Source organism: Podarcis filfolensis (assembly GCF_964270895.1).
Source record: "Podarcis filfolensis genome assembly, chromosome: 17".
NCBI classification, from domain to species: Eukaryota; Metazoa; Chordata; class Lepidosauria; order Squamata; family Lacertidae; genus Podarcis; species Podarcis filfolensis.
Window position 1 is genome coordinate 34,613,974 of NC_139621.1, and position 23,938 is coordinate 34,637,911.

Consider the following 23,938-nt stretch of genomic DNA (forward strand, 5'->3'; position numbering starts at 1 on the left):
TGCAGTCTTTACAACCCTGGGCAGCATTGTTTTTTCCCTGGCTGTGCAGCTCCCAAACCACACACAGAGACCATAAGTTAATACACTCTCCACAGTACAATGGTAAAATGCCATCAACAGGTCCTTTGAGAGATTGTTTTTACGGAGGATTCTCAGAAAATATAACCTCTGCTATGCTCTCTTCATCAGGTCTTTGCTGTTTTCTCCCCAGGCTAGGTCATCTCTCAACTCCATTCCCAGAAATCGAAACACCGAGACCTGTTCCACGCACTTCCCCTCAATAATAAGTGGCTGAATATTCAATTTACATTTCCTAAAGTCCATAATAATCTCTTTTGTTTTCTTTAAGTTAAGGAGTAAGTTGTTTTTCCTGCACCACTCCCCCAACTGCTCAACTTCCTCCCTATAGGCCGCCTCCCCCTCTCCAGCTGTGATTAAACCAACCACCCTTTTATCATCTGCAAACTTAATGATCTTATTACTGGGGTATTTGGGGGCACAGTCAGCTGTATAGAGTGTATATAAAAGCGGGCTCAATACGCACCCCTGCAGCGTCCCCATTCATGATGAGATCTGCAGAGACGTGGGAACCCAACCTGACCCTTTAGGAACGGTTTGATAGAAAATCTAATATCCACCTGCACAAACACGGTGGAAGTCCCAGGTCTAATAATTATGGGGTGAAACTTGAGGAAAACTTAAGACTCGAGTTAAACACCGTGTCTAATAACTAGATTGCCAGCTCTGCTGGCTATGTTCACAACTCCGTCATTTACGCAGACAGCTAGGGAGGAATTGGACAGCCGTGTCAGATCAGCCCGAAAGAGCTAATGAGCGCTTGTATGTTTCCCTGTGCCTGGGGCGAGTGTCACTGCCATGCCCAGGGGGCAGAGGATGCCAGCAGCCAGCCAACGTTGTATCCCATCTTGTGCTCACATATGCTTCATTCTGGCATCTGGTCCTCTCCTTTAATTAATGCTCGTTTCTATGTGATAGAATGTGTCCGGCCACAGCTGAGAAGGTTGAATTTGCATCCCAATGTTTGAGGCAGTGAAATTCACTATCTGTTACCAGTATGGGACCAGGAGCTATTTTTTTCATCAGGTCCAGTTGGCTGTCAATCATACTTTTTGTTTGGCTTTTTCCCTGCAAAAGATAATATGTCATGATGGCTCAAGATGCCTGGAGATATTATTTAAGGACGCCACTTAGTTTTGCTGGGCATTATAGAAATACGTTTATATTATTGTAACCTGTTTTTATTGCAGTTTAAAAACAATGTGTATTCAACACAGCGCAAAGGGGACTTAGCTGCATTTATTGTTTACATTCACATATATTTATATTAATTGAATTTATATACCACCCTATACCCAAAGGTCTCAGGGAGGTTCACAGAAAAGATCACAATATATAAAATCAAAATAAGAACAATAACCCAATAACACGCCCCAAGAGCCACATTTTAAAAGGGTATAGGATGTCAGTCAGTTCAACCAAAGGCCTGGTTAAAAAGGAACATTTTATCTTCTTTTGAAGGTAAAAGACTGTTTATGTATGCAACAACTGTGGCAAGAATTCTTTTAGCCCAGAAATGAAAACAACAAGAAGTACCAGTGAAAGAAGAGTGGCAAATGAAGATGATGGACTTTGCAGAACTGGCGAAGCTGACAGGAAAAATCTGAAACCAGCATGATCAAGTATTCCAAAAGGACTGGAGTAAATTTATACGATATCTGAAAGATTATTGTGTACGCAATTAACATCACTAGCAGGGTTGTCTGAAGACTGGCAACAAGAAATTTTCTACCTTTCTATAGTTGTATAAATTTTGAGTCATTCTGTAATGAGTGTAATTGGAAAACGTATAAATTGCAATGATATAAAGGTTAATTTTGAAAGCCATGAGGTGGGAGGAATTAAACAGGCTCTAAGAGTCAGAGCGGTATACAGTGGTACCTCGGGTTAAGTACCGTATTTTTTGCTCTACAAGCCTCACTTTTTCCCTCCTAAAAAGTAAGGGGAAATATGTGTGTGCGTCTTATGGAGTGAATGCAGGCTGCGCAGCTATCCCAGAAGCCAGAACAGCAAGAGGGATTGCTGCTTTCCCTGTGCAGCGATCCCTCTTGCTGTTCTGGCTTCTGAGATTCAGAATATTTTTTTTCTTGTTTTCCTCCTCCAAAAACTAGGTGCGTCTTGTGGTCTGGTGCGTCTTATAGAGCGAAAAATACGGTACTTAATTTGTTCTGGAGATCTGTTCTTTACCTGAAACTGTTCTTAACCTGAAGCACCACTTTAGCTAATGGGGCCTCCTGCTGCTGCCACGCTGCCGGAGCACGATTTCTGTTCTCATCCTGAAGCAAAGTTCTTAACCTGAAGCACTATTTCTGGGTTAGCGGAGTCTGTAACCTGAAGCGTATGTAACCTGAGGTACCACTGTATATGGAAATGTATTTGCTTGTGTTATAAATTTATATTTGAAAAAACAAATAAAAACATCTTTTTAAAAATAATAATAATAATCTCAGATAGGAAAATAGCTCCACCCCAACCTCAATTCTCTTTCCACCATCACTCCACCTGCTGCCTAAACCTACCTGTCGAATGCGCAAGACACTCTTGCCTGTCACGTTTCAAAATATGAAATTCAAACAAAGGCATTCCCCTGACAGCGCCAGTTTCAGAATGTTCCACTTCATCCTTTGCTTTGTTATTTGCAGCTCAGCCGCAACCATCTGCTTCAGGAATTTGCATAACCCTGGAGCGGCTGCCTTGGTATGCAGATTAAGCATTCAAATAAGGCAAGGGGGTCTGCCTTCAAGGAGAACCGCAAGGCTGGATTTGAGGCTCAAACATCACTCTCAACATTGCTCACTACGGGAAACCTCTGGGTAAAAAACACGACCATCCCTTGCTCAGTCGATGGTCTGATCCGATGAGCTGTTGTGGCAGAAAAAGAAGTGGATTTTTAGGCACGACGGCTGATGATCCAGATCAGTGACCCAGCGTGGCCTTGGACACGTGTCACGAATGACCCAGGGCTCTTTGCCAACTCAGAAACTTGGGGTTATTGCCTAAATAATAATTTTAAAAATGGACACATTAGTAAACTGGCTTACAGTCTAACATAAGAGGTAAAGGGACCCCTGACCATTAGGTCCAATCGTGACCGGCTCTGGGGTTGCAGCGCTCATCTCGCTTTATTGGCCGAGGGAGCCAGCATACAGCTTCCGGGTCATGTGGCCAGCATGAGTAAGCCGCTTCTGGCGAACCAGAGCAGCGCATGGAAACGCCGTTTACCTTCCCGCCGGAGCGGTACCTATTTATCTCCTTGCACTTTATGTGCTTTCGAACTGCTGGGTTGGCAGGAGCAGGGACCGAGCAACGGGAGCTCACCCTGTCGTGGGGATTCGAACCACCGACCTTCTGATTGGCAATTCCTAGGCTCTGTGGTTTAACCCACAGCGCCACCCGCGTCCCACAGTCTAACATAGGTAAAGGTAAAAAGGTAAAGGACCCCTGGACGGTTAAGTCCAGTCATAGGTGAATATGGGGTTGTGGCGCTCATCTCGCTTTCAGGCCGAGGGAGCCGGCGTTTGTCCCCAGACAGCTTTCCGGGTCATGGCCAGCATAACTAAACCTCCTCTGGTGCAATGGAACACCGTGACAGAAACCAGAGCGCACAGAAAGGGCATCTACCTTCCCACTGCAGTGGTACCTATTTATCTACTTGCACTGGTGCTTTTGAACTGCTAGGTTGGCAGGAGCTGGGACAGAGCAACAGGAGCTCACCCTGTCATGGGGATTTGAACCGCCGACCTTCTGATCAGCAAGCCCAAGAGGCTCAGTGGTTTAGACCACAATGACAGTCGCATCCCTAGACACTCCTAAACAGAACCATGTATGTAACCATAACAAATTCACTTCCTTTGGTGTATTCTTGGAGACTGAAATCTCTCTCTCTCTGTATTTTTACATCATGCTTGAGGTGGCTGTCAAACTGGTTGCTTCCCTATTGATGAGAGCTTGTGGATTTTTCTTTACACACCTTTTCCATCCTTATGGAAGCCTTTTTTCCTCTCTTGTTCAATCTCAACACCTTCTGCAGCCAGAACTCCTTTCGCCCATTGTGATCACCAATGGACTCTTCATGCTCCCTGGTCATCCCATATTTCAGTTACGCTTATGTTGGCTATGGTTTTAAGACAAGACTGCCCCCTTTCCCTTATGGGGTATCCAAGAGCCTGTATAGAGTCCTTATGTAGGTTCTTTATCAGTAGGAGAAGATAACAGAGGCCAACCAAAGAATATTGAGAAGCAAGGCAGCTAGCCTGATCTTTATTAACTGTTGCAACAGGGTGCTCGTTCACCACACGGAGGAGGCAGGAGGGACCCTGAACAATGGTGCGCAAGCCCTTATATAGACTTTTGAAATTGCCCATCCTGTAGCTCAAGACCACCCCCCAAAACACCATACATACATCACTGAAGGAGGCGGTCTCCAACAGAAATCCTGTTTGTCAGGCTACCTGATAATGGTCACTGATTGCTTTACTTGGGCAGCCTGGCCATTTCTTTTGAGATGCTAAACACTTATTTCCTGAATCCAGGTCACAGGCTCACCCTATTCCTACACAAATATGTCCTTAAGACAGGATTTGTGAGCAAAGAGACAATGGGGAGGCTTTTCTCATTTCTTTCCTCACTGCAGAGGAATATTTGAGGTCACTGGGAGAGTCAAAATGGTTTCAGGATTGTTCTCCTGTACTATTTCAGACACATGGTTTATATACTTATGTATGTGTTTGTCTTGTACATTTATGAACATTTAATTTATATATTTGAGACCTTAAATTCTTATAACACTATGATTATTAATGTCTTGCTTGCTTAACCTGACTACTGCCATTTTCTTTTTAAAGCAGAAAATGCCTTTGGGAGATGGGAATGCTTTTGAGCCTGCAAAGTCAGCCATTTGTAATTGATACGCACGCAACCGCTAAAGTCTTGTTGCTTTATCAGCCTCTTGCAGAGTTCTATTATTATTAGTGATGAATGTTTGTCTTTTTTTGAAAAAAAAAAGGCAATCGTTGTATCAGACACCAAGGACAAAGCAGCCAAAGGAAAAATGAACCAACCCCCCCATTATACTTACATCTCAATGTAAAAAACAGCTCATCAATACAGTAGCACCTCAGGTTACGCAACCCTCAGGTTTGACCGGGTTTCGTGGTGTGCGCATGCGTAGAAGCGGCCTACCGCCATGCACATGCGTATAACAATGATCCCCAGATTGCGAAAACCTTGGAATCCAGCCGGACCTCTGGAATGGATCCCATTCATAATCCGAGGTACCACTGTACAGCCCTGGCTATTATGAGCCGTTGTTGTATTGGGTGTGTGTGTGTGCAGTAAGTGCATCCTTCTAACAGAAACAGAATAATAATAATAATAATAATAATAATAATAATAATAATAATAATAATAATAATATCTTTATTGTCATTGCCCCCTCTCAGGGACAACGAAATTACTTGACTGCTCCATAAAAGCACTAATTAAAACAATACAGTATAGTACAGCAAGGAAGATTAGATGACTTTCAAAGTCCAGGCTTCCCATTCAGGGCCGAGATCGCTGGAGAAGAAGCTGTTCTTAAGACGGCTGGTTCTTGTCTTCATCGTCCTGTATCTCCGTCCCGACGGCAGGAGCTCGAAGAGACAGTGACCAGGATGCGATGGATCTTTTACTATGTCCAGTGCCTTCCTATGGCACCTTGTGGCATAAATCTGCTCTAAGGTGGAGAGTGGGCAGCCAACAATGCTCTCTGCTGCCTTAAGAACTCTGCACAACCCCAAAGCGTAAGACCAAAGCGTAGCTCATACATAAGCAATAAGGTGCAAGCCAAACAACTGAATCATAATTACGATGGACGCATTGGAACTTACAGGAGCTGGGTTGTTTTAGCAGACTGAAATAGTTTACTGAAGAACTGGGTTTCCTCCAGAATTAATAGTTTTGCATCACTGAAAGGGGCCGGACGCTTCTGCCAAGGGGGGAAAAAAGCAGCCCCAGGTTTTCTTCTTCTTTTTCTCCTGCCTGCTGAGCTTGTAATTGGAATTTTAATAAGTATTGTTACCTGGGGGAAGGAGGGGTGGCAGCCTATGACGTCACTCATGATCTCACAATGGAGACATGGAGGTTTGTCCTCATTATTTAGAGGCAGCAAAACTTCCTATTTCAAAAGGACAGTGGTGTTAAGGGACAGATTTCTCTTCATCCGACGAGACGCTTGCCTAGGAGACAGGTAGGGTTGTTAGACAGATACCAGAGCACCAATAGATGCAAGCTCCGGAGCCTTGCTGATTTTTCTGCCATTGTGCCTGGGCTATATTTCTCTGATCCATATTTCCCAGTTAAACACATTATGGTCTTGCCCAAACTGGTGTCCTTTGCTGATTGGGGCTGATGGAAGCCAATTTAAAAATAAAATATAATCCGGAGGGCCCTGGGATGTGGAAAGGCGGATCTGCCATTACACAGCGTAAGCTTTGCACCTGTTTACTTTCTTATTATTACTCTCACCCTGCAGAAATAGTGGAAGGTAGGTGGAAGTAGGAGGAGGGCAGAGGAGACAGGTAAGTAGTCAGTGTGGTGTAGTGGTTAAGAGCGGTAGACTCATAATCTGGTGAACCAGGTTTGCGCATAGCTGTCAACTTTCAGATTTAAAAATAAGGGATCAGCAGCCTCGAAAATAAGGGATCAGCAGCCTCACCTGTTCCAGGGACAGTCTACGGGACACCTAACAATTTGGGATAGCAGCGGGAAACGACGCTGGAATAAGGGAATTTCCCGCAAAAAAAGGGAAGGTTGACAACTATGGGTTCGTGTCTCCACTCCTCCACATGTAGCTGCTGGGTGACCTTGGGCTAGTCACACTTCTCTGAAGTCTCTCGGCCTCACTCACCTCACAGAGTGTTTGTTGTGGGGGAGGAAGGGAAAGGAGAATGTTAGCCGCTTTGAGACTCCTTTGGGTAGTGATAAAGTGGGATATCAAATCCAAACTCCTCCTCCTCCTCCTCCTCCTCCTCCTCTTCTTCTTCTTCTTCTTCATCATCACCATCAACTGCAGTTCCCTCTAGCAGCACCTGATCCAGCCTTTGCTGCTGGAATTTTATTTAAGCAATAACGAAAGAAATTAACCTCCCCCCACCATAGCCCTGAGGATAGACTGCATGGTTTCCCAAACTTGGATCGCCAGCTGTTTTGGGACTACAACTCCCATCATCCCTGACCCCTGGTCTTGCTAGCTAGGGATGACGGGAGCTGTAGTCCAGCTGGAGACCCAGGTTTGGGAAACACCCAGAAAACTGGGGAAACTGATAAAGTGTGCCAATTTCAATGTGATGAGGAGGAACCTGGAAATCCCATGCCGTCCACCTGCAGCTGGCACAGTAGGCAGAACAGGTCTCTTCCCTCTGCGACCCCAAATACTCTGGTGTGAAAGGGGAGCAGATTTGGTGGGGAGGAGGCTGTGTGTGGTGTGTGTGTGTGCATGCGCGCGCTATCTTGCCCTCGGGATTGTGGGTGCCCACGGTGCAACGGCCGACATCAACTCATAGGCAGAGAGGCTGTGCCACCACATCTGAGCCCCACACCTGGAAAAGGTGTGGGATGTAATCCATTGGAGCAGTCAAACACAACATCCCTTGTTTCCCTAGAGTGGGCACAGGCAGGGGGAAGTTATGCCAGCCAGTATAACTTCCTGTTCCACTGGTCTGGAGCCTCCTCCCCCTGCATGTGACCAGGGAGATGGGCCTGACCCTGGCTGACTCCATAAAAGAGCCAAGTCAAGCAGCCATCTTTCTCTCTTGCTTCCATGCTGTTCTCCCGCAGCCATTTTCTTCTCTTGATGCTATTCTCTTAATGTATTTTTGCTGTCTGCTGAACTTTTTCTCTCCCTGCTGGCTTTTTTCATTGACTTTGTGGGTGCTCAGCTCCCACAATTATATTGTAGTGGGTGCCCAAGCACCCACAGCCCCCTGGCGTTGGCTCCTGTGGGGTGTGTGTGAAGAAGGGGAAATCCCATTGTATGAGCAGAAGTTTGATCAGCAATGTTGGGTGTCGCCCTTGTCAGTTTAAAGGTAAAGGACCCCTGACCATTAAGTCCAGTCGTGACCGACTCTGGGGTTGCGGCACTCATCTCGCTTTGTTGGCTGAGGGAGCCGGCGTACAGCTTCCGGGTCATGTGGCCAGCATGACTAAGCCTCTTCTGGCAAACCAGAGCAGCACACGGAAACACCGTTTACCTTCCCGCCAGAGCGGTACCTATTTATCTACTTGCACTGGTGTGCTTTCAAACTGCTAGGTTGGCAGGAGCTGGGACCAAGCAACGGGAGCTCACCCCGTCATGGAGATTCGAACCACCGACCTTCTGATCGGCAAGTCCTAGGCTCAGCGGCAAAGACAAGGACTGGGTGTGGGTGGGTGTGCAGCTGCTGCTGCTGGCTCTGCAGAGGGCTGCCTTCCTTCCAAATAGTTCCTTCCCCCCTTTATATGGGGGCTAGACGATGAGGACTAGGTAACTTGCAAACACTGCTGAGCAAGACTAGCTCATATATAAGAGTTGGTGAATAAATAAGGGAACGTTTTTATCCTTTTCGTCACTCAAGCCACCTGCCGCAGTAAACCACCTTTTTGTCCAGCGTTTTATTTAGAGCTGCAGGAATGAAAAGCAGGGGGAAAGCTTTCCGTTTGCTCATTTTTAGCCTTGTTTGGCTGAAGTTGGTATTATTAAAAGCATGCAGAGAAGAGGGGATAATGAACTTAACTCCCCAGTGGTAATTAAGAACCTCAGTCAAGCATGAGGATGAAAGAATGAACAATCATTTCCACTGGGAAACGGGCTTAGAGAAAGAATGCGCTTTCAAGAACTCATACTTGCACAAGGCAGCCACATAAGCAAAATTATTATCTCTTAACCCCCCCCCCACACTTTCTTCTGCATTTGCCTCAAGCCAAGTTCTCAGATAATTTTTTTTGTACCAGTTAAGTCCTTCTTGGCAAGCCTGTTTACATTGGTTCTTTTTTGGTTGTCAATAACTAGTTAGGGTTGCCATATGTCTGGGAATTCCAAGATATGTCCTCTTTTTTGGGGGGCCTACATGTCCATCTGTGGGAAATTTTACACTTTAAAACAAATGTCCTGGATTTTGGCCACCCTTGTTGTTGTTGTTTAGTCGTTTAGTCGTGTCTGACTCTTCATGACCCCGTGGACCAGAGCACGCCAGGCACTTCTGTCTTCCACTGCCAGTTTGGTCAAACTCATGTTCGTAGCTTCGAGAACACTGTCAGGATCTTTTCCAGGGAGTCTTCTCATGAGGTGGCCAAAGTATTGGAGCCTCAGCTTCAGGATCTGTCCTTCCAGTGAGCACTCAGGGCTGATTTCCTTAAGAATGGATACGTTTGATCTTCTTGCAGTCCATGGGACTCTCAAGAGTCTCCTCCAGCACCATAATTCAAAAGCATCAATTCTTCGGCGATCAGCCTTCTTTATGGTCCAGCTCTCACTTCCATACATCACTACTGGGAAAACCATGGCTTTAACTATACGGGCCTTTATTGGCAAGGTGATGTCTCTGCTTTTTAAGATGCTGTCTAGGTTTGTCATGGCTTTTCTCCCAAGAAGCAGGCGTCTTTTAATTTCGTGACTGCAGTCACCATCTGCAGTGATTTGGCCACCCTATAACTAGTCAATTCTACACCCAGAGCTCCCAGCCCCTTTCCTTGCCCCTGAGAATAAGCAAGAGCTGAATTAGGAATGGTTGTGGCCTTTAAGAACACAGGAAGAAGATCTCTCCCGAATCAGATCAAAGGACCATCTCTCTTTTTTTATAATAATTTTTATTAACCGGCCAATCAAATCAAATCACATCACATCACATAAATTCCGAATTACAAAGCCGAATTTTAAATTTTGTTGAAGGAACCCATATTTCAAGATCCGAAGGGGGATTCTGATCATCTTCTTGCTACTGCGTTAATGTCCAAATCAGTCCAAACAAAGTTCATAATTCTATCCAGTCTTATCTTGCTGTTTCCACATCACCTCTTGTTCATATATTTTCTCTTTTTTCTTTATGATCTCTTCTGATAGTCTCCTTAAGCCGATAAACACCAATAATAATCCTGTGTGAATTTTTCCGTTCTTCCAATCCTCAAATCGAGATGGTTTCCATATATCATCGCCTTCATAGATAACAGCACTCTTTCCATCATTAATTACAGAACTGTCATTTTTAAGTCCCACTGAGGAGTTTCACCCACAATATAAAAACAGCTCTATTTCTCTATTTCTCCTCTCAGACTTAAGTCCTCTGACAGAACTTCCCAATATGGCGACGGCACTTTTAACTGCGTCATTCCAAAGCACTTATACATTCCACGCTCTTCTCAAAACATGCTTTGGTTCGAAAGTTTATCTCCACACAGCCTTAAATCCACAGCTTAAATCCACATCAAAGGACCATTTCATTCCTGCAGCAGAATGCCGTGCATCTGGGGACGGGGCAATCCAGCGTAGCCGCGATCGCGCCGGGGTGCCATTCAGTGTGCAGTGGCGGAGCAAGGTCAGGTTGACTGCCGCACCGCATTTTGTCACCCCCCTCAGACGTGGCACCTGGGGCGCACCGCACCCACTGCACCCACCTTGCGATGCCTCTGCCCCATCCAACCTCCTGTTTTCACATTGGCCAGCCAGGTGCCCGTCGGAAACCCATGAGCATTTCAGTGATGTCAGATAGGAGATTGGAGAACTGCATTAGATGGTTATAGCAAAATATGCAGGAATGGTGGATAACCTAAATGAACCATGGAAGGCGAAGGAGGGAAGTCACTGAATGTATGGTATAATGCAAGATGTTTATTTTGAGATGCAAAATTGAAAACTTAATTATATGTACAGTGGTACCTCGGGTTAAGTACTTAATTCGTTCTGGAGGTCTGTTCTTAACCTGAAGCACCACTTAACCTGAAGCACCACTTAACCTGAAGCATGATTTCTGTTCTTAACCTGAAGCAAAGTTCTTAACCTGAAGCACTATTTCTGGGTTAGCAGAGTCTGTAACCTGAAGCGTATGTAACCTGAAGCATATGTAACCTTGAGGTACAACTGTGTATATATCTATATATCTATATCTATATCTATATCTATATATGGAGACCCATGAGCAGGACCTGAGTGCAACAGCACTCTCTCTTCTTACAATTCCCAGCAACAGATTTTCAAAGTTTTACAGCTTCCAAGTGTGGAGGCAGAAAGCAGGGGTTAGCAACCTGCAGTCGAAAGGTCACTTAATTTCATGTTGCTGGCAAGGAGAGGAAAAGTGGGAGGAAAGAGGGTGGCAGAGAGAAAAGATGGCAAAGGGGAGGGCATTAGAATCCAGGACACAAAGTTGACCACAACTTTATTTTTTGGGACACAATGGAAACTGAAAGAAGGTCCCTTGTGATGGCCTGGGATTTGGACTCGGAGGCTGAACCTGAGGAATCCCAGCCTGCACAGGAGTCCCCGCCTCCAGAACCAGCTGAGCTGGGGCTGGGGCCTGAACCTGAAGGGTCCTCACCTGTGCTGGATCCTCAGGTGCAGGCACCAGCTGAGTCTGCTCTGGCTCCTGAGGTGACGGAGGACCCATTGCCTGCAGGTGCTCCACTCTCAGCCCCGTCAGAGGAAGAGGAGGTTGCCTCTGGGTCCGGTAACCCTCTAGCTTCTCCTGAGCTGCAGAGGCTCAGGGCAGAGAGGCGGAGGGAACTAAGTTCCCGCAGGAGGAGGGCTCGCCTCCAGGCCAGGAGAGGCGAGTCCCCTGTGGACCGGGGCCGCCCTATGCCTCGGGGCAGATAAAAGCCAGCCAACCCAGTCCCAGGTTGCGGGAGCAACGTTGTTGCTAGCCTGTTGCTGCCGGCACCCTGTCCTGCTCTTCTGCCAGAGTTCCTGACCCCACCCGACTCCCCGCCTTGGACCCAGCTACAGCTTTGACGGACAGCCTCCATACCACACCATCGACCTCGGACTGGACTCGGACCTCGCCTCTCGGTTAGCCCCCAGGACCAGCACATCCCTCCTTGGACTTCCTTTTTTTTTTGTCAATTAATTTTTTATTAAGTTTCAATTTTGTAAACAAATGAACATCAAATTTACTATCAAATTTAATACACGATTTAAAAGTTGACTTCCCACCCTTCTTCCATGCTGTTGGTATTCCCCACCATTCTATGCTGCATTATACTGTTATCTATTCCACAATTCTTTCATTACTATTAATCTTTACTTTCTACCTCCTGTCCTGCTCATAATTTAGTCCTGCCTGTGATTCCATTTAACGTATAATATTTCCACATTGTCCAAATAGGGAGTTTCTTTTTCCAAATCAAATGGAACTCTTTCCAGATCCCTTGAATTCTTCTTTGCTGTCATCTTTGCCATGTCCACATAGGTTTTTACAAATAATTCTTATATTAGCCTCCTCCTTGGACTTCCTGTGATACCACAGACTTTGGTGGAGCACCATGAAAATCTGAACTCAAATGAGACCTACCGCCTTTGCCTTCATCCAACCAACAGCAGAGCCAAGGCACAGATGTTTGAAATACAGGAAGGGGTGTAAGATAAGATGCAATCTCCTACCAGCAAGTTACCATAGGTCTAAGCGTATTGTCACATGCTAGGTAGAACACATTTTTTTGGGCAGGAGGTTGGAAGAAGTGGGTCATCTGCCATTTGGATAATTCGTACAAATATCCCGAGGTACATGTGATTCTCCACTTTCCTAAGGAAAGGAATTTTCTGGGGCAATCACTACAGGGTCTTTTTGCTTGGAAGGAGACTCGTGACATTTTGGTGGCATCTGTTTGTTTACAAATCTGCAAGCTGAGCACGGCTAAGGTAGCACCCAGACAGATGGCATTAGTCGAAGAAGCTGCATCACTTCCCCTAAAGCAAGACATCAACCAGTAAGAGGCTCCCTCCCTGTTCCTTCTTCCAGACATTGCAAAACCAGGTTTCTGTCTCTCTTGGCAAAATTCTCAAACTATTTTATGTTTAGAATGGTCCTAACAGTGTTATAGGTCTTGGCCACCGACTATGTGAAAGGAAACATTCTAGCCAGCTAGACTCTTCAACTGCCCATTAGCAAACAATCAAATGTACAAAAGGCAGTTCTCTCTTCACTTGAGATTGTTGAAGCAATGATTCTTCAACATTAACTTTGTTGAACTGGTCATGTTGTTCTGATGCCTGATTATCGTCTTCCAAAGCAACTACTCTATTCCAAACTTAAAAATGGAAAGCGTAATGCTGGTGGTCGACAAAAGAGGTTTAAAGACTGTCTCAAGGCAAATCTAAAAAAATGTAGTATAAACACCGACAACTGGGAAATACTGGCCTGTGAGTGCTCCAGTTGGAGAACTGCCTTTACCAAAGGTGTCATGGACTTTGAAGACGCTCAAACTCAGAACACAAGGGAGAAATGAGGTAAGAGGAAGGCATGCTTGGCAAACCCACACCGTGATCAACTCCTACCTGGAAACCTATGTCCTCACTGTGGAAGGATGTGTGGATCCAGAATTGGCCTCCACAGTCACTTACGGATTCACTGTTAAAACCGTTTTTATGGAAGTCAATCTTACTCAGCTACGAGTGTCACCAAAGAAGAAACACAATAGCGTTGTTGGCATCTTGTCTGTCTTGAGAGACAATGGAGTGTGCCTCTGGGGGTGAAGTCATACCGCTGGAGAATCACAGCACCTCCTTTGGCTGATGCATTAGTAGTGATCTCTCCGGGGTGCAAGCCTGGGCAGTGTGTATGGAGGTCCCAGTGATGTGGTTCAAAGGAAAGTGGATCAATACATCTGGCACTAGCTTGGCTGCAGGAGTTGCTGGAAGGAGACATACAAGCCACCATCCAACCATCTTAGGGACTTCATCTTAGGGAATTGAGTTTACTCCTTAGCCTTTTCTTCTCCCGATGATGTCCCACAAGTGAGATGGCCTGGGAATCTGATTCAGAGGCTGAATCTGAGGAATCCCAGCCTGCACAGGAGTCCCCGCCTCCAGGGCCGGCTGAGCCAGGGCAGGGGCTTGAACCTGAAGGGCCCTCACCTGTGCCAGATCCTCAGAAGCAGACACCAGCTGAATCCGCTCTGGCTCCGGAGGTGATCGAGGACCCATTGCCTGCAGGTGCTCCTCTCCCAGCCCTGTCAGGGGAAGGTGAGGTTGCCTCTGGGTCCAGTAACCCTCCAGCCTCTCCTGAGCTGCAGAGGCTCAGGGCAGAGAGGCGGAGGGAACTAAGTTCTCGCAGGAGGATTGCTCACCTCCAGGCCAGGAAAGGTGAGTCACCTGTGGACCGGGGCCGTCCTATGCCTCAGAGGAGGTAAAGGCCAGCCCGCCCAGTCCCAGGTTGTGGGAGCAACATCGTTGGTAACCCGTTCCTGCCGGCACCCTGACCTGCTCTCCTGCCAGAGTTCCTGACCTCACCCGACTCCTCGCTTTGGACCTCGCTTTGCCCCTGATGGATAGCCTCCATACCCTCGACCTAGGACCGGACTTAGACCACGCCGCACGGTAACAACCCCCCCCCCCAGGAGCAGCACAACAAGGCACTGGGTACAGATTTTTCTTCAGAGTTTACTTCTGAAGCCTTTTTCACTTAGCATTCAAAGTTTACATATGTTTGCATGGGTGTGTGTATTTGGGAGCAATGACCCATTGCTCCCTGCGTTCTCAGTAGATCCCACACAGTTCCCATCAGAAGTCTCTTTTATCATCAATTGCAAGATGCAATTATCCCAATTACATTGACTTTGCAAAGGGACACGCCTTACAACTTAAAAGCTTTGTCCTTGGAGAAGTGGTTTCTGAAAGCATATAACTAAGAGGAACGGCCTTTTTTTTTAAAAAAAAATAAAAATAAATGAACGAAAGTGCTTTCCCCTTTCCATCTCCTCTGTATTAAGGCACCTCTATCTGGAACACAGATAATGATCAAGGAGCCTCATTTCTCTGTTCAATAAGATGGACATGAAAAACACTTTGCCTTTTCATCATGGAAATAAAAAGGATCTGAAACTTGAAAACTCATTAGGCACGGATTGATGTTTAACTCGGCTTCCGAATGATCCTCACAGCAATGGTGTAGGAGCAAGATTTTCCCCTCGTGAAGACAATAACCCAGGCGGGTATTTTGCTGCTTGAAATGTGCTCAAAATGCAGCCCTTCTACTTTTAAGGAAATGTGAAACCATAATTGTTTTCTGTCAGACACCCATTTCTCAGAGACAGGCAATAGAGGCGCCCAAAGAAATGGTCTCTGGTCTATCAGCTAAAATCTCCCTCCTCCCTCCCCTTAACCTGTGCATCCTATCAGATGCACAGATGATAAATTTGCATAGGCAGGGAGAAAGTATCCCGACTTTTTTTTTTGCTCACATGGCATTGGTTCCCCTCATCTATTCCCTTCCCACTCAGATTTAATGAAATAGTGGTTAAGAGCAGTAGACTCGTAATCTGGTGAACCAGGTTCGCTTCCACACTCCTCCACATGCAGCTGCTGGGTGACCTTGGGCTAGTCACACTTCTTTGAAATCTCTCAGCCCCACTCACCTCACAGAGTGTTTGTTGTGGGAGAGGAAGGGCAAGGAGAATGTTAGCCGCTTTGAGACTCCTTTGGGTAGTGATAAAGCGGGATATCAAATCCAAACTTTTAATTTTTTAAACTTTTCTTTTAATTTTAAAAGAGCTCTCAGAGAGGCTTAACCATGAGAAATCATCGTTAAAAAGAGATTATAGAATTGTAAAGATGGAAGGGACCGTGAGGGTCATCTGGTCCAACTGCCCGCAATGACGGTATCTTGCACCCAATGTGACCAAGCCCCACCCCACTGTCTTCCCTATGAAAAATCACCATCTGGCTCCTCACTCCCAGAACTCTGAACCTCAGTGCCTATAACTTTGTTGGACTGGTCATGTTGTTCAGATGCCCAGGGCCAGATTTAGATGAAGAGAGGCCCTAGGCTACTCCAACTGTGAGGCCCCCACCCCCACCCTCACAACTAGAAGAAAATGGAAGAGTGTTATAAACAAAATTAAGTGAAACCAACGGTGATGACAGGTATTTAAAATTCTACAACTCACAATTTCTCCTCTAAAGGATGTAAGATATTATTGTTAAATACCGGAGGCCTGGGCAGGCCGGGTCGTCCTCTTATATACCTGCTGGGATCGTCAAGGCATCTGACTCTCACCTGAATCTCATAGCTCTCCTGTAGCTGCCTCTCATTAGTTACCATTTAACTCTTGGGGAAAATACTTAGCATCACACGGCATGTGCATGAAAGTTGCCGAACCAATTAACCAACTAGAAGGATTGCACCAGGGCAATGGATTTTATTTATATCTATAATATTTTGCAGACTTTGGCTGTGAACTGGGGCCCTACAAAAAAAAAATAAAAATCAAGTTGTGCCCCACTGTTTCAAATTGGGCCCCACTGGTTAGCCCTGAGTCTAATAGTTGCTGGGCCTGAGTTTCCCTGCCCTTGCATGAAGTCTTGGGTTTGCAATTTTGGGAGAGGGGAGACTGTGGCACTGGGGAGAGGGAGGGCTGGCGAGGCCCCCTAGATTTAGAGGCCCTAGGCTTCAGCCTACTTAGCCTATACATAAATCTGGCACTGCAGATGCCTGATTATCGTCTCCCAAAGCAACTACTCTATTCTGAACTTAAAAATGGAAAGCATAATGCTGGTGGTCAACAAAAGAGGTTTAAAGACTCAAGGCAAATCTTTAAAAATGTGGTATAAACACCGACAAATGGGAAACACAGGCTTGCGAGCGCTCCAGTTGGAGAACAGCCTTTACCAAAGGTGTCAAGGACTTTGAAGACGCTCAAACTCAGGATGAAAGGGAGAAACGTGCTAAGAGGAAGGCATACTTGGGAAATCCACACCGTGATCAACTCCCACCCGGAAACCTATGATGTCCCCACTGTGGAAGGACGTGTGGATCCAGAATTGGCCTCCACAGTCACTTACAGACTCACTGTTAAAACCATGTTCATGGAAGACAATTTTACTCAGCTGCGAGTGATCGCCAAAGAAGAAGAAGAGCTACTGCAAGCTAGAAAATTACCTCCCATATTAAGGAAAACCCAGGTTCTCCAATTAGCGGTGACCAGCCTATCAGACCATGCCAGAGGCACTACTCTTCTCCCGCCTCAGACATCTCTGGCAGAACGCCAAACTGCCAGGCCCCATTACTTGAGAGAGGAATGTGAAAAGGGATGAAGCTACATCGGCGGGAGGCTGCTCCCCTGGATTTTGGCACTCAGACTCCAATTCTTTCTGGCTAGGATTATATTTTATTCATCAAAATATGCATAAAAGCATGCTCTAAAAGTTTGGTTAAGACATGCAGTATCTAAAAGCATGCAATTGGAAGAATGTTAGTGTTCAAATGTTGGCTCACACCCCCATGTAAAAACCAAATATGCAATGTATTTTAGTCACACTGAATCCCGAATAGCATGTAAATTCAAAGTGTTGTTTTGTCAGATGGTACGGGATTTGTTCTTCAAGATTAGTCTTGAGTTTTATCCCAAAATGGTTGTTGTTGTTGTTTAGTCGTTAGTCGTTTAGTCGTGTCCAACTCTTCGTGACCCTCTGGACCAGAGCACGCCAGGCACTCCTATCTTCCACTGCCTCCCGCAGTTTGGTCAGACTCATGCTGGTAGCTTCGAGAACACTGTCCAGCCATCTCGTCCTCTGTTGTCCCCTTCTCCTTGTGCCCTCCATCTTTCCCAACATCAGGGTCTTTTCCAGGGAGTCTTCTCTTCTCATGAGTTGGCCAAGGTCTTGGAGCCTCAGCTTCAGGATCTGTCCTTCCAGGGAGCACTCAGGTCTGATTACTTTCAGAATGGATCGGTTTGATCTTCTTGCAGTCCATGGGACTCTCAAGAGTCTCCTCCAGCACCATAATTCAAAAGCATCAAATCTTCGGCGATCAGCCTTCTTGATGGTCCAGCTCTCACTTCCATACACCACTACTGGGTTAGAAACCATTAAAAAAACACAGCAACTAATGAAAAGTGGGGAATTTTCCGGGGAGCAGGTGATTCTGTGAGACTTTGTTTATGTGATGGAGCTCCTGAACAATGTGGTAGGGGACAGGCATCTGTTGCAATATATTTGACCTTGCACAAGTCTGCCTGGTTGACTAGTCTATGGCTCTGTATGTATTAGCAGCTTGAAACGCTCTGCCTTCGCATTTCAAGATGCATCTTTACATTGCAGTACACACTGGAGAGAGGGGGAGTCAGGGATGTTTTTGCCTGATGCTTATTACCTGATTTTCCTACAACCCTGTTTTTAATCTTGTGTAATGTGCTTTAAAATTATTATTGCATTTTAATTGTTGTAACCTGCCCTGAGGCCTTAGGGTGAAGAGTGGGAAATAATAATAATAACCATTGCTTTTTTCTAAAAAAAAACGTTTTCTTGACTCAAGAAAATCACCATAGTTCAGATTGGAAAAAGTAAATACAGTGGAGCCTCTGGATACGAATTTAATTCATTCCAGGGGTCCATATGCACACTGAAAAATCCATACCCAGAGGCGCCACTTCTGTGTGCACAGTGCGATAGAACGCTTCTGCGCATGCGCGAGCAGTGAAACCTGGAAAAATACTTCCGGGTTTGCCACTTTCACAACCCGAAGTTTACGTTACTCGAGAGTAACATAACCCAAGGGTCTAAAGGTAAAGGGACCCCTGACCATTAGGTCCAGTTGTGGCCGACTCTGGGGTTGCGGCACTCATCTCGCTTTACTGGCCGAGGGAGCCGGCTTACAGCTTCTGGGTCATGTGGCCAGCATGACTAAGCCTCTTCTGGCGAACCAGAGCAGCGCATGGAAATGCCGTTTACCTTCCCGCCGGAGCGGTACCTATTTATGTACTTGCACTTTGACGTGCTTTTGAACTGCTAGGTTGGGAGGAGCAGGGACGGAGCAACGGGAGCTCACCCCGTCACGGGGATTTGAACCGCTGACCTTCTGATCAGCAAGTCCTAGGCTCTGTGGTTTAACCCACAGCGCCACCCGCGTCCCAGTAACCCGAGGGTCTACTGTACAGTAAATGGACAGAAGCACAAAGATTCACCAACTGTTTAGAGGTATGCGTACCCCTGCATACCCCCAGAAAAAAAGCACTGATGATGGTGATAAAATAAAATAAAAAACACAATTCTTGGCTTACTCACAACGATGTCAATATTAATGGATAATAAAAGTAAACATTGGTCCCAGCTGCGCAGGAGAAGGAGACACTCATTTGGACTTGTTCCAGCTCATTCACATCACACCAAATCATGGTTTAGGGCAGTGGTTTTCTTTTTTTTTTAATAGAATGTTTATTGAAATTTTCAAAAAATTTAAAGAAAAACAAAAAACAAGAAGAAAAAACAAAAACAAAAAACACACATATAGTTGCAATCCTTTCTTTCAATATCATATTTCCTTGACTTCCCCACATCTCCCCTTCTTGTATTCCAATTCAGTTTTTAATTCAACAAGTTCCTATCCCCAAATTTTACCTTATTATATTTAAATCCTTTTAATTAACCAATTTTAACATAAACCTCAATCTTTATGCATCAAAACTTATTCTTAATACCTTTTTCTAAAGTCGACCCCATTTCCATTTCACGAATTCCCCATTTTAGTCTAAGTAGCAAAACAAAATATTTACAAGAAAAAACAAAGTATATTTGTACCGCCTTTGGATACCCAAAACCCCACTCCCCGCCTTTCCCGGTTTCAATCTCCAACCGATGTCCATCAATCTATCTGGTGTCAGCCTGGTGACCTCACATCCGAGGCCCTTAAATCTCTCTCCTTTCCTCTCTGCCGGTTTTTTTGATAGTCCTTTATAATAAGCACCAAATCTCGGAGAAGCTCTGTCCCAATAAGGTCCATATTTCTTCCTGCCAGGCCTCCATATTTAGAATTGTAATCCAAATCTTGTTTTTTACTTCTTTTAAGTCCAAGTGTCCCAGAAACTCCAACTTCCACTTTAGTCAGGTTTATCTTTTCCTTTATATCCATCTTTACAGGCCTTTGGCTCTCTTTAATCCTCTGCAGCATTATAGCTCCTCCTTCCTTTCCCTCTAAATTGTCATGTGTATCTTCTCCCACTTTCTCAAGTTTCTCAAATTTCTTTTCTTGTTCAGCTGCAAGAGTTTTTAGCTCAGATGCAAAGTTTTTTTGTTCTGGTACAGAGGCTTGAGTCAAATCCCTTCCAATTTCCGCAAGTTTATTTGCTTTTTCATTCAATGTTGCAACATTTCTAGCCAAAACAATGCTTTGTTCTTGAAATTTTCCCAGACGAAGAAAGATCTTCTCCAGTTCAATCTGTATTTTTCCACTTACAGCCATTCTGTAATGTCCCAGAGCCCCCTCTAGGGGAGTACTGGTTACTTAGTATTCCTTCCAGTTCTAATCCAAAAGTCCTTTATTTTCCTTTGTTTTCGACAATTTGTTACCTAAATGTAACAAATATAACCAGCCGAGGCAATAGAAACAAAGTTCTCTCTCTCTTTTTTTTTTCCTCCCAGCTTTGACAGCTAGTTTGACAGCTGTCAAAGTCTTCTATATCTCTTCAACAGGTTCCCTCACGGATCGCTCCCGGGTCCTGGGGGGGGGGTGGCAATTCCACTCTCAAAATTAACTCTTATCCTCCAGCACATTCACTTATACTGCCAAAATGTGAAATTAATTACTTTTAACTTCTCACGAAGAAGATGTTCTTTTCAACCTTAGTTATCTAGTCCTTGCTTTAAAATGTTTACAAAAGGGGGAGACGGACTTCCTCTTTGCGCCTTCCCCGCTCGTGCCGAATCACAAAGGAGATTTTTAATATCCAATTTCCGTATTACTCACGGGTTGTTACTTTTAGTCCAAATGTTCAAAGGAAGAAGTCAGCGCTCTCCAACCATGGCATGCGGCTTCGCTTCGCGGAGACGGGTAGACAGCTCTCAGCTCCGCGCCGCTCACCCCCGGTCTGTTCCGGAGCCTTTAAAAAGGCTCCTTTGCAGCGGGGGGGGGGGACGCAAATGGAGCCCACCGAGCCTTCAGTTCACAGGCTTCCCCGCCTGTGATTTTTTTCGGGTCCCCGCTTCGCCGTAGCGGTAGAACCCTAACTCCACGAAGCAGATTTCCTCCGAAGATCGGAGGAAATCCGCCATTACAGTTGCTGGCGCTGACCGGAAGTAGGGCAGTGGTTTTCACCCAGTGTGCTGTGGCATCCTGGGGTGCCTTGAATGATGGTCAGGGGTGCCACAGACAACCCTGGCCTCTGTCCCTCTTCCCTCCCTCCTCTGATGCCCTCTCATGTCTCTGCCTCCCAACGGCTCACACAGTTGCTTGTTGCAGCAGCAGCAGCCCTGGCTACAAGCTCCACAGGCGAATGGTGCCTCGGGTGCTGGCCAGGGGGTGCTGGTTGCCAGGAGCTGAGGCAGCATCAGAATAAGCAAGCAAGTGGGCGAGGGAGCCCAGCCAGCAAGTCCGCCAGCCCTTGCTGTTGGGAATGGGCAGACAAGTCCCAGGCGCCTTTGGGGCACTGTGAGAAGGCACCTCTCTTTGGGGCGGGGGTGGGGCAGGACCAGAAGGAGAAAAGAAGAGGCTGAGGGAATACTCCACAAGGGAGGGTGTTCGAAAAAGGGTGGGAGTCCGCCAGCTCTGCAGGCAAGGGGTGACATAAATGGGGTCCTGAGCCCCACAGGGGTGCCGCAGAAAAAATGTAGTTGGTCAAGGGAGCCGTGGACTCAAAAAGGTTGAAAAAAGATTTAGGGTGTTATTCAAACATAGCCACAGTTTCTTGGACCTTTGCCTCAATTTCATGTTTTATTATAACTTTTTTAAAAATACAAGGACTGAAATATACTCAGAGTGGATCTCATGCTCTTTGTTCAGCTCATAGTGGTGAAGAGGAATGAAAGTCCCCTCAAAGTATCTGCTTTATATACATTATTTACACAATGGGCTGCACGTGATTGGCTAATTCCGGAAGTCTCCTGTAGGCCAATCAGGTTGTGGATTCACTTCCATCTGGAGCTGGATTGGGTGGCTCCTGCAGACCAATCATACTGCTGCATTGCTCTAGGACCAATCAGACTGCTGCATTCTGAATCCTATTGTTCTAGGACCAATCAGACTGCTGCATTTTGGATCCTATTCAACTCAGTACATAACAAGGACTATTATTTGTTGTCATACACAGATTGGAAATTTCTATCCCAGCTTTCTGTCCACTAAGGTATAGAGCAAATCTTGCAAGGAAATTGGAGTGGCGGAGGCTGACTCGGTCTGATTGTCAGATGCCATCATAGATATAAGATGCCATCATAGATATGTCTGGGCCATAAAAAAGAGCTGTTGATGGAAGGAAGGGGCAATTTCATCATTGCCTATGGGCAGCAAACTGTGCAGAATGAGAGAGTCTCTGCTTCAGCCATCGCGTTCTCTTCACCTCTCCTCCTGCTCCTTTAACTCGTTTAATGAAGCTGTCACTCAATACAAGATCTTTTCTTCAGCAGCCAAGGTCACTTCTTCATTTCACAGACTCCACAAAAAGATCAGGGGCTTGAAGCAAAGGTCAGATAAATCACCCCTTTTCCTGTGTAAGGAGAATTTAGTTCCCTCGACTCTGTTTGCTGCTCTTTGTACTTTTGCGAGGTAAGTTCTATAATGCAAACATATTCAAGGGGTTCAGTTAGTGCCAGTTTACATAATACTTTATCAGTGAGAGAAGTTTTGATCCAAATGCTTGCAGATATGCACTCATGTGGGGAAACTTAAGTGTGTGAAGCACACGATCTTTAAGGGACTGGACAGGGGAGGAGTGGTGGAGACTGCCTCCGCACCCTGACCCTTCCAGGGAGGAGGAAGAGGAAAACAGTACAGTGGTACCTCGGGTTACAGACGCTTCAGGTTACTCCGCTAACCTAGAAATAGTACCTCAGGTTAAGAACTTTACCTCAGGATGAGAACAGAAATCACGCGGCGGCAGCGGGAGGCCCCATTAGCTAAAGTGGTACCTCAGGTTAAGAACAGTTTCAGGTTAAGAACGGACCTCCAGAACGAATTAATTTCTTAACCCGAGGTACCACTGTATAGATTTACAACAGGGGTTTGAGGGAGGTAGCAGTTCAGAGGCAGATGAGGGGAAATGTTGGAAAATCATGGGAGAGCCGGAATAACCCCCAGCGGACACATTGTGATTAGAAAGCATTCCAGACCCTCCATCTCCCAGAACCCAGCGAGCCTTAAAACTAGGAGAGCAAAGAACTCAGAGACAGAGGACACATAGCAGAAGCTGTGGAGTAGACGATGAGAATGACAAATGAGGAAATGGGAGAGATGGGAGTGGAGATTCACTTGGGACAACGCCATTATCCAAGAGGCTGGGTTCTATACCCTCTCTGTAAAGACTGAAATTAAAAAGGACAGTAAGAAACTTGTCCTTGCCTTTATACAGTGGACGCTTGGGTTGTGAACACGATCCGTGCGGGAAGCACGTTCGCAACCCGCAGCGTTCGCAACGCCGCATGTGCGCACGCGCGGGTTGTGATTTGGCGCTTCTGCGCGTGCGCAAAGCTCAATTTAGCACTTCTGCGCATGCGCAAGTACCAAAATCCGGAAGTAACCAGTTCTGGTACTTCCGGGTTTGGCGCGGTGCGCAACCCAAAATCGCACAACCCGAAGTGTCCGTAACCTGAGGTATGACTGTACTTTCCTGGGCAACCAGCTGGGAGCCGCTGACAGCATCCTGACAAAATCATTGTTTTCCAGAGCACATTTCAAGTATACCATTTTACCCCCAACGTGGAACTCACAGCAGC

The 23,938-nt window shown here is 45.9% G+C and overlaps 1 long non-coding RNA gene across 1 annotated transcript in view; it reads left to right on the forward strand.

The window, feature by feature from the left end:
- The first annotated feature begins 6,246 nt into the window (after nucleotides 1-6,246).
- The window catches only part of LOC310753113, a 35,944-nt gene continuing 18,252 nt past the window's right edge, over nucleotides 6,247-23,938 (forward strand). Inside the window, exons 1-2 of the long non-coding RNA XR_014543194.1 lie at nucleotides 6,247-6,307; nucleotides 22,659-22,772. This is a non-coding gene — a long non-coding RNA (uncharacterized lncRNA). The remainder of the gene's footprint in view (nucleotides 6,308-22,658; nucleotides 22,773-23,938) is intronic.